Genomic DNA, 18,470 nt, shown 5'->3' on the forward strand with positions numbered 1-18,470 from the left:
GTCTGACTACAAGTCTCCTTGCTGCCCTTTCATTCCCCAACTTGAGATTTCCTTTCATGCGTTTCTTCTTACTCCCCCCCTCCTCATATAAAACCTAACACAAAATCTATCTACATTCAAATTTATCACTATAATTGGCACTTATTAAACATTTAGCCTATTTACTTACCAACAAAAATGGAAGGTCCCACCTCCCCTCTCTTTTCATTGATATTTTCATCCCCAAATAAGGAAGAATGGAGAGAATCCAAAGTTTTGTAAATATCAAGGTCCTAATGCGCTGTCACTCTTGGCTGTAAGCATTAGAAGTTCACATTCCCATTTAGTAAAGAAGAGTACTTCGCTCAGTAACAAAAATTAGAAAGTGAATGTTTTTCTTCTTTGGCAATTATCCACATGGTAAAAGAATACTTTAAGGATTTACAGTTGCTTGTGAGAAAAAGAAATGAAGTACAGTATTTACTTTCGGAATTTTCTTTCTTTACAAGCATAGAATTAGAGGAAGAACCAGACAACTACAGAATCCCCAACACCCCACCCAGGATCCAAAATGCTTTGGGCAAGTTAAGTAAAAAAGAAGAGAAGTATGAATGAGAAGGAAAGACATCAAAAACCCTGTGCATCTAGACCAAGGGAGGAAGTGAGACAAAAATAAGGAGAGAAAGAGGCATCTGGTTGTCATAAAGGAGTAAAAGGAAGAGAAGTGTGTTCTCTCTCTCTCTCTCTCTCTCTCTCTCTCTCTCTCTCTCTCTCTCTCTCTCTCTCTCTCTCTTTCTCTCTCTCTCTCTCTCACACACACACACACACACACACACACACACACACACACACACACACACACACACACACACACACACACACACTCTCCTAGCCAGTGGCAAGCAGCTGGCTTCTCTTTTAATTTAATCCTTTGTTTGTCCTGGCAAGGACAAAGTACATGCTGCTTAGCAAAGTCTGCTAGCAGCAATAGTTGCCTTTTTTCCAAGCTAGGGATGGGTGTTCGGAAAGTAGAGGAAAAAAACATCATTTTTATTCTCAAAATAAATATGTGGGGAGACAAGAAAATAGGGCAAAAAACAATACTGTACTCAAATGACAATTACATAGACTGTTATCTTAGGTAGCATTCACAGACCACTACAAAAATATGGTTTATTCCTACATGAAAGACATAACACAGATGGATGCCAGCTAACATGTAAAAGACATGCTGAAAGTAAAATACAAAATTCAAATGGATATTTAGACAGGCAAAACCAAAACTTATTTTAGCTGTGCAGATCAAAGGTAAATGCATGTTCTAACCAGGAAACAAAAATAAACTCAAAATTTGATGGAAAGCTGGGTGTGGACAGGGTGGGGAGTGGGGTGGGGGAGGAGGAAGAACATTGTTACTACACATTTAAATAGGGTAGGTTAAAAGAAAGTCAACATCTCCCCACCGAAGAACCTAGGGAAATTCCTTAAAGGAGATTTGGGTTTTAAGAGTAATTTAAGTGAGAATTAACTTGATGAACAAGGGGTGGGGAGAGACAAGTGTAATCAATTGAAACTACTGCTTTTGTGAAAGGAAGGATCCTAAATGACCAATACATGTTAGTGGGTAATGAAACACATTTTCTCTCTGCTTGATAGAAAAGTAAGACCTAAGGAAAGGGCTATAGCATATGATGTCCGATACAACAGCCTTGTCAGTTGGTAACATGTCTCATTATCCCCATTTCATAGAAGAGAAAAACTGTCTAGGGTCACATAGCTTTGCAGGTATCTGGGCAGGTTTCTAGTTCAGATCTCCTGACTTTGAATCCAGCACTCTTTCCACTATTCCTCAAGTCTTTGCGTATTTCTGCCATACTAAACACTTAGTACCCTTCGTCTGAGGCATAGTGAATAGAGGGTTGGACTTGGAGTTAGAAAGAGCTGAGTTTCAATTTTGCCTCATGCACATCCTAAGTATACCTCCCTGAGTAAGTCATTTAACCATTCTGAACTTCAGTTTCCTCATCTGTAAAATGGGGATAATAACAGCGACAACCTCACAGGGTTGTTTTAAAAGCCAAATGACAGTACATATACATAATACTTGACCAACTTAAAGTCCCATGTCAACGCTAGTTTTTGCTGTTATTATTATTACCTACACTACGCTTGCTTTTTGATTGTTCCATTTGTATGTTAGCCTTATTATTCCTTGGCTATACCATAAGCTCCTCAAAGGCAGCAAATGTTCCATTTTGTATCTTCCTAACTCCCAAGCAAAGAATGAATGAAAAAAGCATTTATTTAGGTCTTACTACAAGCAAATCACTGTGCAAAATGTGAAGGCAAAGAGAAAGATAAGACAGTCCCTGTTCTAAAGGAGCTCACATTCCAATGGGGGACATGATAAACATGGATTTTGATTCAGTCACATAAAAAGGCTCCAAGCAGCAAAACAGTTGATTATGTTATCATTTTCACTTCTATTTCTATTGATTAAAAAAATCCACTTATTAGGTTTCATCATTTGATAAGATGAAGGACTGTGGTGTTGAAAACTTTCTTTTTCCTGTCTTTAATAGCAGTAGCTACTGATGTGATGAGAATTGCAGACTCTGGCACCAGCAAAGGTGGTGGTTACCAAGTCTTATCTTTAGAAGAATTGATTCCCAGATGGTGGCTGAGCTAAAAGCAGGGGGAAGGGGAAAGGTAAGTCTGAGGGGAGATGGTAATTGTAGTGGTTTGACTTCTCTCACACATGCTTCCAGCATAATATATGCAGAAAGGAAATATATCTATTAATAAGTAGGATCAGAAGATCATAGGATTTTGTGTTTGAAGGAACCTGGGCCAATTCTTCCATTGACTGCTGACTAATTGTGAAATTAGAAATATGGGATGTCTCAAAAGCTACTAAAGCTTAAAAGGGCACTAAGATTTTAGGGATACACTATCTAAAGTGCCCACTATAAAAGGGAACCTGAGTTCGAATGAAGGTTACATATGAAAGAATGAAGCCTGCCTTTGTTTAGCAGGAGCACCCCAGGGTAGAGCTATAGAAATACGTAAATAATGTGATTTATCTAACTATCTTGAAGTATCTTGAGTATAGACACACTCTAAATAGATGCTAGTATAGCAGGAACATGCTAGATTAAAAGTAAATCATTTTCCTCAAGCTTCCTCCATTTAACACAACCCAAGTAGGACTGAATACAAATGGTCATAGTCAAAGTTCAATATATTTATTTTAAATGTATCCATTTTTACAATATTTAAGTTTACCACATTAAAAGAGTTTTTCAAATAGGATCTATTTCTTTCCACTATTCCTATTTCCTTTGTTGCAATTCATTCAGCTTAGCCAGAGTTGACCCAGAGAACAATATCACAATTACACTAAAAAGTGTACTGAGTTCATTAGTTGCTGTAAAATATTTACAAAAATAAAATTCTAAATCTGAAACCAAATTATGAAGGAATCAACTCAACTATAACAAAAAGTTCAGTCTTCTCTTAAATACATTCTCATTTCTCTGCTGCCTAAATAACTTTTCATGTAAAAAAAAAAAAATTGAGCTTAGTTAGAAGTTCTTAATAGACACGTCAACCTTTACTACTTTGAATATAGATCTCTCTGATCCCCTGGAGTCCAAGCCAAAACAGTAATGAGTTGTAAGATACTGTGTGTGACAGACAGCAGGGGGAAAATCAAGTAAGCTGGGCTACAGTTCAGGCTGCTATATTGTTTTGACACTACCACAAGTGATAATGGGCTGTTACACAGTGTGTCAAAGCACTCACTCAAGAAAACATGCACCATCCTCCCTTGTCACATGCCACAGTCTGCATGTGCCTTTTGCTTTGAAGGACTGTGTGGCTTCTGTTCAGGAGAACACTGCAGCCAGCCAGCATTCTTCTCCCTCATCAACTCTAATGAAGCAGCAACTCAATGAATTCAGGTGTGAGCAAGGTTTCAGAAAAATAAGGACAACAAAGCAACTGTCACATCAGAGGACAGCAGAGAGCATAAGAATGGGTCTAATCCAAGAGAAAGTGTTAACAGGGAACCCATTACTCCCTAAACATCAAATTCTTCATCTAGAACAATTGAGATCACTGAACAATGCTAAGGAACCACAAATGGAGATTTTTTAAAAAGGGAAAGAATGAAAAATGTCAATCTGTAGAGCAAGTACAATAGAGCTGGTGAGAAATTTAAAGACAATAAAGGAGACAAAAATAATAACACAAATAAAGAGAAAACATAAGATTTTAAATACCAAAAAAATGGCCTAAAATTAAAGCTGTTTCCCATTTTTGCCCATATTATATATACATGGCATCATAAACATTCATAACTATTGACCACTATGGAAAACACATTTCAAATGTTTACATCAGTAGAAATATTAAAAATAGGTATATTTACAAATAATTCCTTATAATATTAAACAAAAAATTATGAAATGCATAATTAATGAAAAATTATAAGTACTAACAGTACTACATAGTTCTGCAGAAATTGTTTTCTAGTAATGGAAGGTATAAACCATTTAAAGTATCCTACAGTTGTATAGCATTTCTAAAATTAAGGATGTTACTACTACAGCATTATATCGCTAATAATTCATATTTCCAAATTTAATCATTCATGTATACATTAGGACAAAATATATGCATGCTAATATTTACACTTTCAAATACAAATAATTCATTAGAAAGGATATAGATGATACATATATAGAGTAATACATCATTTGATCAGCAAAGTACTTAATAGCCATGTAGTAAAGTGGAACCTCACCTGTCTGGCTTCTATCCATTTGAATTTTCTTGTCATCTGAAGCATTTTGGGCAGTGACAAGAAATGGGAGTTTCAGGGCTTTGTCACCACTGACATAATCTTAGTCCTTCAACCTGAGCTATCATGCTATGTTTCCCATAGCTTTCTGTATGTACCCAAATCCCAACTCCACTCCCCTCCTCTGCCTTCCTTCCCAGCCTGCTTTGCTGCCAGGAACAAGCACCAAAGCCCTTCTTTACACAGTAATTGTCTCTCTTTTACCCAGGAACCCTGAGGGCCTTCTTTTTTTTTTCTTATTAAAGGGGCCATCCCCTGGGCAATGACTTAAAAAAGCCTGTTCATTGAATGGGTGTCTCTCACTCAAAGTGAGAATGCTGTAAGACCTTAGCCTGCAAGGGCCAGGGTCTCCCAGTGCATCCTGGGTCATCTCCAGCCATCCTGATGAATATCTGGTCACTGCACCAAGATGGCTCAGGAGAAGAAAGTAAGGTTGGTGACCTTGCACAGCCCTCCCTCACTCAAATCAAAGTCAACTGCAAGTCATGTCATCATCTTGATGTCATGGTCCTCTTCAAGAACAAAGGACAAACACAACAACCTAGCTCCCCTTACAATGCCACTAGATTTCACACTATATCTTTCTCTATTACTACTTCTATGAGTTGAGGTGAAGTGGTGGCCATTGGACTAGATGTGCACAGCAGGGGGGTGACTGGGACTTAACATCTAGGGGCACAGGGTACAGGAAAACTCTGTTCCAGTCAAAATGGCCTACCTACACTTCTCTGTGAAGCATCCTTGATCTCCCACCTCTGTCCCATGCCTGGAATGTATTTTCTCCTTATCTCTAAATTGTAGAATCCTCAGCATCCTTAAAAGCACAGTTCAGGCTGTACTACCTATAAAAAGTCTTTCCTACGTTACCCAGTTGTTAGTGCCTACCCATACACAAAAATAATTCCTTTGCATTTACTCTATACGTGTATCTATACATGTTGTTTTCCTCTAATATCATAGGAATTCAAGCTCCTAAAAGACAGGAATTACATGTTTTCATCATTGTTTCCCCCAGTGTCTGGAAATGTACCTGGCACATAGTAGGCACTCAATAAATGCTCAATGAATTGAATTGAAGTAGAATATCTTATTTTAGTCCAAGTTAGATAAATAAATAGTATTCTACCATATTTGATTTTGGGGACAGATACAGTATTTCTAAGAAGGCTCGCCATGGTCCAAAAACTACTTAGTGACCAGTTTACCTCTCAGTGTTTAATTGAACCACTCCTTAGGCAAAAGTCTGTTAACTTCTCAACTTGGTACAACCTTCCATGGATTATGTTCCACTAGTGCAGCATTAGAAAATCCAAGGTCACCTCCACGCTGCAATGAGGCATTTGAGGATGATTTGCTATATACCTGAATCATCAAGAACCATAATCTCTGAAGAATTAATTAACATTGTGAGCCACCCAAGGGGCAATGTAGAGACACAAGGGTATAATAGGTTTGGGTATATTACCAATGATGACTTTCATGCCAGAAGTAGAGTAAAATATATCATCTTGGATTGAAAAAGGATGTGGGCTGGTCATATGGCAATAGCTAGGAGTAAGAGATGAAGGGTTCAGATGTGGCACTGGTACCCACAAATGCCAAAAGAGGTTTCTACCTTTTGGGGTAAATCCTCCATAGAGGACTCCTGGAAAGATAAAGACAAGAAGTACCCAGATTGAGAAGATATCAATGGCTTGTGCATGGTACCACTGGAGGTAATGCTCACATAAATGAGGTCCCAGATCCACCAACCTATTTCAAAATGCTAGTGAAAATCTAAATGCAAATGAAAAATCTTTGTGGAAATTGAATAGATAGAAATAAGTAAACACACTGCTGAAAAAAAATAGCCTTTCATTTAAATACAGCTCAATTATTACTCTAATAATCCAAAATATGAGTTTATTATTATATTTGGCTATGAAATATGTATCCTTTTTATTTCTGGTTTACTCATCTCACTACATTTTTTTTTCTTTATCAATTACTAAAATGAGCTATCATTATATACATACTGCTACTAAAAGTACCAGGTACCAGTCAACAGTGGGAGGGAGTATGGGCCAGAAGGTCCAAGGCTAAGAGAACAGAAATTATCTGAGAACTTAAAATTTATCCACAAATTTAAAATGAAGTAAATAATACACATTCAAATTCTTACAAGTTGTCTATTCAACTATGCCTAGAATAAGCTATTTCACGCCCTGTGCAAACTCTCCTTGGACCTTCTCCTATGAGCTACATATAGGAGAGAAGAGTTGTAGAGAGGAGAGGAAAAAAGTATTTAATAGACTTGGGATCCAATCAAGTTCCTGTCTGAGAGCTGTTTTACCATGAAACTGTCACAGTGCCTATTTGCTACTTTAGCAAATTTATTTTGCTACTGCTTTAGCAACACATTATGGGATGCAACAATATTAACATATTCCTCAAACTAATCCATTTATGATCCTTCAAGTGGGGGAAATGATAGAATGGAGAATCATAACACTGCAAAATGTGGTTCCCACAAAATCCAGCATTATAATGACCTAAATGGTCTACAAATGTCAATATATCCAAAGTAAACCCCCATCACTTCCTCTAACTCAGTAATCCTTCAAATGTTTTTGATGGCAATTCTACAACTGAAACTACTTGAAAAGTCTAGGAAAGATCTATAGGGATGGGGGGAAAATCATTTTATAGGATGAAAGGAGACTGTATCCTGGTTAGTCAAGATGCTTATTATATTGAAATAAGATTTTTTAATAGTAGTGTAAATGCTATATTTGACTACCTGACTATCTTGATATTTGGAGATAGTTTAAATATACAAAAGAGAAACAGGAACAGTAGAGCACACATGTCTGCCACTTGCCTAAGGAAATTCATAACAAAAGTTCAGTTTCACATAACACTTTACAGTTTATAAAGCACTTCACATATACTATCTTATTTGATCCCCATAAAAATACTGGAAGACAAAAAAAGTGGAATTATAGCCCCCATTTGGCAGATGAAAGAATCCAAGTTGAAAAATATCAAGTGATCCATCACCATTATACAGTTAGGAAGTGAAAGAAACAGAGTCAGGAGAGAGTTAGGATATTGCTAGTTGTTACCATACAAACACCACTTCTACTCTCTGAGCCTCAGTTTGCTCATCTATAAAATGGGGATAAGAAGACATGCTGCTGTAAGGATCAAATGAATACATATACGTAAAGTGTTTTATAAACCTTTGTATTAGCATAGTGGTCTATTGTTATTGTCATTACTAATCTGACTTCAAATCCATTACTATTAGCATAGGACATCTGCCTGACTTGTTGGAATTTTAATTCAGTAACTAAAGTTAGTTAATTATAATATGTTGCACAATTTCCAGCCAGATAATTTCAGTGAAGAAATTCCTCTAAAATTTTCCTGCATCTAAGATTAATTTATTTCATACTCTTGCAATTTATCTGAGGAAAAGTTATGGTGCTCTGTTTTATTTTTCTCCTTCCAGATAGTTATACAACTAAGCAAAGCAACACAATAAGACCAGGCATATTTTTTTTAAATCAAATAGGTAAAAAAAAAATCTAATTACCACATTCATGAAACAGTATAGAGAAAATTTTTAAATGCAATTCAATACCTCCACTAAAGTTGAATTCAATGCCTTAACAAAGCATGGAGGTGACCGTAGGTTCTCAAAGGCTATGCTAGGTAGCATAGGATAATTTCTGGCAGATATAACCTAAAGCTGGGAAGGCTTCAAGTGTGTGAGAAATGATATTAATGAAAAAGTACTTAATAAGTGCTAGTCAGTCAGTCAATAAGCATGTATTAAGCACCTACTTTGTGCCAGACACTAACAGAAAAAAAGTAAGACAGACCTTTCAGAGAGCTCGTGGTCTAATTGAGAAGAATTTTTGGCAAGTAGGTGGAATGGAAGGCCCAAGAGTCTTTAGGTTACATAAGTAGGTCAGATGACAATGCCAGGAGACTGCGGGTCATAGAGGCAGGGGAAATGGTAAAAGAGCTTAGGAGAGAGTGTCAGAGCAGCTGATAAAGCTGAGAGGTCCTTTAGATTACTAGAAGGACCAGAGTTGACTCTCATATCATTCAAGTCATGTGGTTAGTCAAGCAGCAAAGGGTGGGGGGGAGGGGAGCACCTTCAGATATTCCTATTGCCTGTCAGTATTAGATGGGTTCTAAGACAGACTAGAGCCTAGGTTTGGAGAAGAGGAAGGAAAAGACAGGAGAAAGGGTATTCTGGTAATAAAAAGCTTAGTTTCCAATACACAGTACCATTAAATCTGTGTCCTGAATTTTACCTAGTAAAGACTACCAGCCTCAGTCCCACTGTGGCTCATAATGGTAATATATTTATGAAAGCTACCAGGGCAGACTACTTTTGTACTCTGAAGACTAGCCTTGTTAAGTCTTGAGACATATAGCAATTCATGAAACAATCTACTAAAGATATAGAGAGGTTTTGATCTTTACCAATGAAAGGAAAGTCCCTACCAATGAAATTAGATCTTTTGAAGTCTTGGAGCATTGATAAATTATGTCAGAATCTCAGAATTCAGGCTATTTAAAAATATAATAAATGTAATGATACAAGGCTTCTGCACAGCATGAAAGTGAAGGAAAAAGAACCAATCATTGCAGCCTTTTCTAAGGCTAACAGTCTAATATACAAACAGTCTAACACACAATTTTATGCTAGGGTCTATAGACTGGGACTTCAAATCAGATTAACTATCACAATTTAATCACTGTTTCTTTAACGGATAGGTGTGGTTGAAAAAATTAGGAAAAATTATCACAGCCTAAATAACTTTATGGAAAAATATACTGATATGTTTATTAATGTAAACTGAAGATTAATAAAAATAGCAACTGATATTTACATAAATTTGTATTTAATTATATATTTAACCAGATTAGTCAGTTTCATTTCCCGTATAAGAAACTGTTTTATTCATATTCTCAAAATGAACTGTTGCATTTGGGTGTATCATAAATAGTGACAAATTTCTTATAAATTTTTAAACTGACTCTTTGTAATATACTATTTTAAAAAAATAATTATATTTCAAAAAATACTACAGAAAGCAACAATGAAAATTAGTTATTACTAGGGGAAAAAAGCTAAAGGGCAGGCATACATAGAACACAACTGTCCCAAAAGATGGTAGATGAGAGATTAGATGGGAACATAGATTGATAGAAAAACAAGGGATGACAGACAGCCCACCAGAGTATCTCACTATTGCCTTCACAATGTCAGGAAATAGTTAAGAAAGACATCTAATTTGTCCTGTGCACCCTCCCTGTGGTGAACTTTGGGAAAACATGGACAGGAGTCTCAGGATGATACAGAAAGATTGCTATTTGCATAGTTGGAGAAAATTACCAAGGCAAGGATATTCATTTCAGTAAAAACAAAGAAATGGACTTAATTCCTATTGACTCAGGTCAGTTTGCTCTGAGAAAAAAACATTCTAAAACCAGATATTCTATTTCTAACCTTGGGTCATTTGTTTTATGACTAGGTATCATTAATCAAAGAAAGCTAGGCAAATGAGTATTGTTGACTCATTCAAAAACCTATCAATAGACTTAAAAAAAAACAATTCGAAAATATACATCCTATTGACATCATATGTGAAATATCTTTATTATTTAAAAGTCAACACATTGATTTTTCCATAAAACTACAAAATTTCAGAGTTGAATGAGAACTTAGAGGTAAATCTGATGAGATAACCAATGTAAAGGGCTTTGCAAACCCAAGCACTATATAATTGCTAACTATTATTATCTAGTGCATTGCCCTTATTTTAAACGTGTGTGTTCGTCCTTCATTGCAGAAGAAGACTATGCCATCAGAGAAATAATGACATGACTTGCACTTGACTTTGTTTTTTTGAGTGAGGGAGGGATGTACAGGTCACTAGCCTCACTTCTCCTCCAGAGCAATCAGGAGATGACCCAGGATGAGGTAATTAGGGTTAAGTGACTTGCCCAAGGTCACACAGTTAGTGAGTGTCAAGTGTCTGAGGTGTGATTTGAACTCAGCTCCTCCTGACTCCTTCACTGGTGCTCTATCCACTGCACCACCAGCTGCCCCCTTATTTTAAATATCATCAAACTGAAACACAAAAAGTTTAACTGACTTGGCCAGAGTTACTCAGTTTTCTAGTAGGCTAGAATCCAGGTATTCCAACTTCCAATTCAAAACACTTCACACTGCACCATGTTGCCAGGTACACATACAGAGTATATCTGGTGTGTATGTACACATACCTACATATATACACATATATGGGACTTGATCTATAATTACAAAGTTTGTTAAATCTCGGTTAATATAATTCTGTACATTACAGTCATTCCTTTTCTTTTTTTATTCAATCCATACAAGTGAATATAATACCAAAAGATCACAGAACTTTTAGCTGTGCTTAAACTCACCATATTCAAATTCCATATTTTCATATCCCTACATTCCTCAGATCTAGAAAACATTCATTTTCTTGCCCAGTAAACAAATAGGTATCCAAACTTACTGCACGTAAGTGACTCTACAGAACAAAGTATCTAAGTTAGCAGGTCAGTGGCAAATTTACCAGTGTACAAAACTTGTATTACCAAAAAGGTTTTTACTTCTTTAAGCCCATAAATTTAAGAATCACATTCTTGATGAACAAGAGAAAATATGGTCTAATTTATTTTGATTTATGTAAACAGGAAAAATGTATAAGAACAGACAAACCTTCAGTGTTTTGGTTCAAAGGTTGAGGTCACCATAACACCTGAGTAGGATGATGTTGCTCTAAATGGGGACATATTCCCCCACTAGTCACTAAACTGCCAGAGTAAGACATGTTCCTTTTTAATGATGTCACATTATTTTATTTATAGTAATCATGAACTTCAAGATTTCATTTTCATCAACATAATAGTCTGAATAATACTACCAAAATATAAGAATGATTTCAACATGTGTGAAGGTATGTGTGTATAAATATGTACATATATACATACATGCATGCATGCATAAATACATTAGGCACATTGATGATTTTACTCAGCAAAAATAACAGTGAATCAAATGTTCCTCCCTACTCCTAATAATGAAAATGCAATAGAACACAATTAAGGAATGGCTAAACAAACTGTGGTTCATGGATATAATGGATTATTATGCTGTAAGAAATAATGAATCTGATAAATACAAAAAAGTATGAAAAGATTTATATGAAGTGATACAAAATAAAGTAAGCAAAAAAAAATAGGAAAACAATGTATACAATATAAATGTTAAGAAAATAACAAAAAGTTAAACTAAATGCTCTAAAATGATGATGGCCAAATTTGTCCCCATAGAAAAGTCATATCCCTTTGCTTCTTTGAATCAGGGGAGAAATGGCAGGAGGAAGGCTGTAGGGGTGTGGAACACTGCACATAATGTCAGACTTTCTTGATATGGTGGTTAGTTTTGATAAACTGCACTTTTTGTAATAACAGATGAATGGCTCCCTAGGAGAGGGAAGAATACATTGGGAAATACAGGATCAAATGAGAACACATATAACGTACTTTGTAAATTCTTTAAAGCACAGTATACACATTTGTTATTAATAGCCATCTGATGATTTCATTACTATAGGGAACTTCTCATGAGCAAAAGCACCATAGCAAAACAGATCAACAACTGTTCTAGAAGATGAAGTCTCCAAAAGCTGACCGGGACACTGAGGTCTCAAGTGATTTGCCCAGAGTCACACAGACTGTATGTGTTAGCAGTTAGACTTGAACCCAGGTCTTCCTACTCTAAGGAAAGCATTCCACCCACTCTGCTACACCAGACTTTCAATAAACACATACATATGTATTACATGCCTATACAACTTAGAAATTTTCAGCCAAGAGTTTAGACATTTTACTTATCTGTAACATAAACTATGTTGGGAAACACTACTCTGGGGAGGAGGGGGGATCAACACATGTTTTTCCAAAAAAAATTTAAACATAGGAAGAAATAATTTAACAAAAAATATCACTGTCACTTGAAATGATTCATTTACCTCAATGGGATAAAAGGAATTATTCCTAAAGAGTAGCTTATTTTTTTTTAAAAGACTATTTTTAAGAGAGATAGGTACTCTGACTTAAACAGTGTGACACAGATTTTAGTTTGCAAGGGCTCCTTATTTTTTTCTTTTAATGCAGGTTATAAATCACCTAAGGACACCCTGTGTGAAAGGCAATGAAAACAGTTTGTGTCATATTGCAACGTATTCAGCTACTCTATCCACACAAATGGCATTTGTAATGAAAACACTGCCATATATCTTGATTTGTCAGAGAACAAATCAGTTTTATCTGTTCATTTGGTGGTTTAGTGTCATAGGTATTTTAGAAAACATAATTTATAATCCCTTATGCAATTATATATGAAATTAAATTATCTCACTTTTCCAGACACATTAAAATATTTCAGGTTAAACAGAATGAACTCAGATTGCTGTGGTAGTAGCAGAAGTGGGGGGGGAGAGAGACAAAAAATTGTTTAGCACCTCATTTTAGTTTGTTCCTTTAGAGTCAAGCACTATACAGGTTCCTAATGTTTTAATTAGATTCTTGACAATGATCAACTGTATTTTTAACTAATCATGAGAAACAAAACAAAATTTAATATCTTATGAGGCTATTTATTAAGGAATGCCTGAATTAACACTGAAAATAACAGAGGTTAAAAGAAAAAGAAAATAACAGAGGTAACTGGACATTACTGAGTCAATCCTACATGGGGGCAAGAGAAAAGATACAGTGCTTGAGAGTGCTTTCCTGTCTGATAAATTAACTCCTTTGGGGTACCTGAAGACAATATGGTTAACTATGCCCTACTGAATATTAAATAATACCTTGGGGAAAACAATTTACTCCCAAGGAGATTTTTAATTTTAATCTTTCTGAATTTACAACAAAACCAGGCCGATTCTTTTTAATTCAACTAATTAAATTAATAACTGCCAAGAATTTTAACCAATATTTATTATCCTATCATTATTTATGACTCGAAATGCCTTTAAATAAAGTAGAAAACCAATTTAGCCTTTGATGTGAATATAGCTTTCATATTTATTTTTAAACTGTAAACATGTATACATTTAATTCTGCTATTTCTCTTTTATAGCTCTTTCATGAAGCATTGAGTGGACCCATATTTTAGCAGGTGGAGCACAACAATCAGGTGTCAGAGTAAGAGAAGCTGAATTTGAATCTTGCCTCTGCTACTGTCATTTAACCCTGGGCCTCAGCTTTCTTCTCCTTAAAATGGTAGGGGGGTTGCACTAGATGGCCTTTGAGGTGCTGCCCAACTCTATGTCCAATATCCCATGACTGACCAATACTTGACTGATATGAATACACATCAGAGTCCCACTTGAGCTCTGGTATAAAAAATCCGCATTTTTTTAATAAAAATCTGGAATTTTTTTTAAACTGACATTAAAAAACAGACAAACTGTCATCAGTCATTAATTCTGGGACCACAGGACACCTTTAACACAGGGCCATTACTGTGAAAGTAGTAAGCATTCAGTACCTAATCCACACAATGATCTGTATGGTTGGACTTTTTCTTTAAAAGAGGAAAAAAGGTCAAAATGTGGCTAAGTATAAATCTATTATAAAAACAAAATGTGAAAGCAATTAACCAAAGCATCTTGAATGACACAATGTCATTAGCCTTCTCCTAATTTTAAAATGTAATTCTATAATACTAATGTATGTAAGAAAAATAGTCAATGTCCAGAAAGAACTCCTGAAAGAACTATTCATTTACCCTTGGATGAACCAAATTTAAGATAAGCTTATTTTCAAGAGAGAAAAATATTTACTGTTTGAGCTGAGGCAGATCATCATCATGATCACAGGGAACTGTAGCACCAGATACATTTACTGGTGCCCTACAAATATTCATTCATCACTTAAATGGCATCCTTCTTTAACACTCATATACATTCCAACAATTCCAAATCAAGGTGGCAGGTACATGCTTAGAAAGTAAAAAGTAGCTGATCAGTCATACAAAAATCAAGTCTAATCCCATCTAGGTTTATTTTTTTAACACACACAAAAAAAATGCTGTATCTAGATGACATAATCTAGATCCCATGTACTTCAATTTTGTCATTTAAAATGACAAATCCATTATTTAATTCAAAAATTACTGATGTCAAGCCCCCCCCCAAAAAAATCACAAAAAAAATCACTATAAAATGATTATTATTGGTTCAAATTGTGGCCTTGGGAGAAAAATCTTTAATTCCAAAATTGACAGGTATTTTGGTCATGCAATGCAACTGAATAGACTCTTTTGCTTATATGAGATGAATACATACACAAACAATCACATTCCATTAAAAAAAAAGTTTAGGTTTACTTCCTTAAAAATAAACAGTAGTTTAATCTGAAATACTTTTAGCAAAGCCTCCTAAATCCAGACTCACCAAGAACAAAGTGTTAAATAAATTTTCTAAATGTATGAAGCTTTTCCTTTAGGTGCGAAAATTTGACTTAAATATTTGGAGTACAAATCTTTTTTTAAAAAAATTACATTGGCATTCTTAAACAGAATATACTAAACATAAATAAATCTTTTCTTTATTAGGTTTGGGGGAGTTATCATTTTTAAACAATTACAGTATTGTGCACTAATGAGCTTTTTTTAAACCAATAGTTGTTTGATTAAATTTGACTAAAATTTTAAAAAAAAACATCCAATACTTTTATAGCACTTTAAGGTCTGTAAAGCACTTTCTTCACAGGTTGGTAGAATTTCATTAAATGATGAGAGAGGGCACTGCAGTACCTTTGGAATAGTACAGGATTTGGAACTCCAGGGCCTGAGTTTGAGTTCTGGATCTCTTACTTACTAGTGACTTAACACTTCTGGGCCTCAAATTCCTCACCTCTTAAATATTTAATGAATTTTAAAGTCTCTAATAACTCTGAATCTATGATGCTATGACCTTAGGAGCTGAGGAGCTATGAAGGTCTGTTTGCTTTTACAATAAATAGCTCCAGACTGCTGTTACTTCCCTCCACTGATAGCTAGTCAGTTATTACTTCCTGCTGTTGTCGGTGTTCTGTGCCTGCCTCTGATCTGTGCCCTAGTTTGATACAAAGGTGTCAGGGTGAGGGATCTAACAATGGCCCAACGCTTCTCTTCTGAAATAAAGTACACAGATTTTCTGATAGCTATTTCCTGCAATGCTTCAAAACCTTTCCCCCCTTACTTATGATTTCAGGGAAATGTTCTAGAAGTCAAAGGTTGACAAATGTCTGATTTCTAAATACGTAGTATGGCAATATAATGCATTATCAATTGCTAATTTTATACACAGAGATACAAAACACATAAATAGCCCTATCTTCCAAAAACCACCATGGGGCTTGGAGTCAAGACCTGAGTTAAACCAGCCTCAAACAGTTGCTAGCTGCATGACCCTGGGCAAGTCACTTAACCTTTATTTCCCTCAGTTTCTTCTACTATAAAGTGAAGATAACAACACCTAGCACAGAGCTGGACACATAATTACTATAAATATATATTTCTCCAGTCCCTCCTGCATCCCAGCAAATAAGAGTACTTTTCAGAGAATCAGAGTTTTAAGGTCTCTATCAGAGTATGTGGGGGGAAAAATTCCCCTGCTTTAATTTTTCTCCATGTAGAAATACAAATCCTTTGACCACATTTCTTCAAGGATTAATGACCCCACAGAGTACTTTTTCCCCCAAATCAAATATTTAATAAGTATATACATATGTGTTATGTAGCTTTTATATTATACAGATAGCTAGAACAGGTTCTCTTCAAAATTTAAAGTCCATCATTTTTAAGAAACCACTGTATTCATAATAATATAATACGACATGCAAAATTATTATTTATTACTGTGGACTTGGGACCGTACAGACTCCAGAAGAATCATCATCTGAAGTTAGTAAAAACTAGTTTGAGGTTGTGATCAAGAACAGACTGAACTTTTAGCTTGGCTCCTACTACGCTGAGCGCTGCTTTTATCTAGGAGATTATTAGGCCCCTTACAACCAAATCACTGAGAGCAGAGGTTTGAAATTTGCTGAATGCTTTTCAGCATGTCATTCTTTGATTTAGAAAACTGACAGAAAGAATATGTAAAAAGTATTTCTCTGAAGAGTGTGAAACTGTAAGCTGTGTGAGACATAGGGTACTAGCTATTTGCATATCTCCTGCAAGCAATCCTTTACAAACGTAGTAAAAGGTTTGTAAAACAGCAGCACAGATTTGCTGTTATGTCCTGGGTGACATTTGTTCATATAAAAGAAAGTCAAACAGACAGACAGACACAGAAAAAAAACCCTGCATGTTTTCTCTTGGTGACCTATTCTGAATTTTGCCCATCTATTGCTTTTAAATAAACACAAGGCATTTGGGCTCTGGTGAGATATGGCAGGGTCACAATGGAGATCTAAAAGCAACCATTCAAATACAGCACATTTCCAAGCACTGGCATTTAAATCATCCCCAAAAACATGTGAAATCTCCAAGGCACTTAAGGAACAAAACCATGGTGCCCAAATGTGTTCAGGACGCTCTTTTCATCCAAATACCATTGTGTTTCTCCACCCCCCAAAACCACCACCTCCATTCAGACACATTCCGTGAGAAAAGTGGAAAAATCAGTGACCTAAATGTTCAGAGTCCTCCTAAGGGCCACACACTTTTGAGTTGCTCAAATATTTAATTAATAAACTGTCAATTGACTGATCTTACTTAGATAAATGAATAATTCTAAGACTGGTATATTATTAACTTGGCACATTAAAAATTGAATATAGCAGGTATGAAAATATGGGCATTAGTATCATACCAATAAAAATATGTACAGTCTGAAATTCTTGAAAGCAAAATGCTATGAACTTGAAAGATTAAAAAAAACTGAAAATATCAAGCATAAATCCATATGAAGAATGATGGATGGGAATAAAAATGGAAAAATTAGAAATGTGAACATTTTAGTCAAGCCATCTAATATTACAAAATGCTTGGAAGCTAGAAACACTTCCCTGGCCATTATGGATTTATTTAGTTGAAAGTCAGACTGCGAAGGTGTCACACCAAACTTCTTAAGCTGTGTATTTTTATAAAGAGTGTCTTAAAAAAATTTTAATGTTACTCAAAGTGGTAACAAGCTCTTTTAAGGATTTACAAGCTTTTTGATAAATGTGATTTTACAAAATGAGGACAAATAGAATACAGTACAAATCACTCTGAAGTATAAACAGCTTGGAATCTTCAAACGATTCCAAGTAGCTCTGTGCTTTTAACCTCTATTATCTATGAATTAACACAAAAAGCAAAGTGGAGTAGCCACTTAATAGAATTTTGTTAAATTGAATAACAAAGAAGTTCTAAGCTTAGAAGTTTATAAGATCAATGCAAATCATATAATAAAAATCATAAAAATCCACTTAATTTTCCCCCTATTGCCAATGCATATATATTTTTTTAAATGAAACTATAACTTTACATATCGAATAAAACATATATTTAATAGGGAATTCTTTAAAAAATACAATCTCAATTCAT

The 18,470-nt window shown here is 35.2% G+C and overlaps 1 protein-coding gene across 1 annotated transcript in view; it reads right to left on the reverse strand.

Annotated features, from left to right (window-relative positions):
* SATB2 (SATB homeobox 2) overlaps nt 1-18,470 on the reverse strand; it is a 221,504-nt gene that overhangs the window by 166,386 nt on the left and 36,648 nt on the right. The gene's annotated exons all lie outside the window — the stretch shown is intronic.

The sequence above is a fragment of the Notamacropus eugenii genome, chromosome 5, assembly GCF_028372415.1.
Source record: "Notamacropus eugenii isolate mMacEug1 chromosome 5, mMacEug1.pri_v2, whole genome shotgun sequence".
Classification (NCBI taxonomy): Eukaryota; Metazoa; Chordata; class Mammalia; order Diprotodontia; family Macropodidae; genus Notamacropus; species Notamacropus eugenii.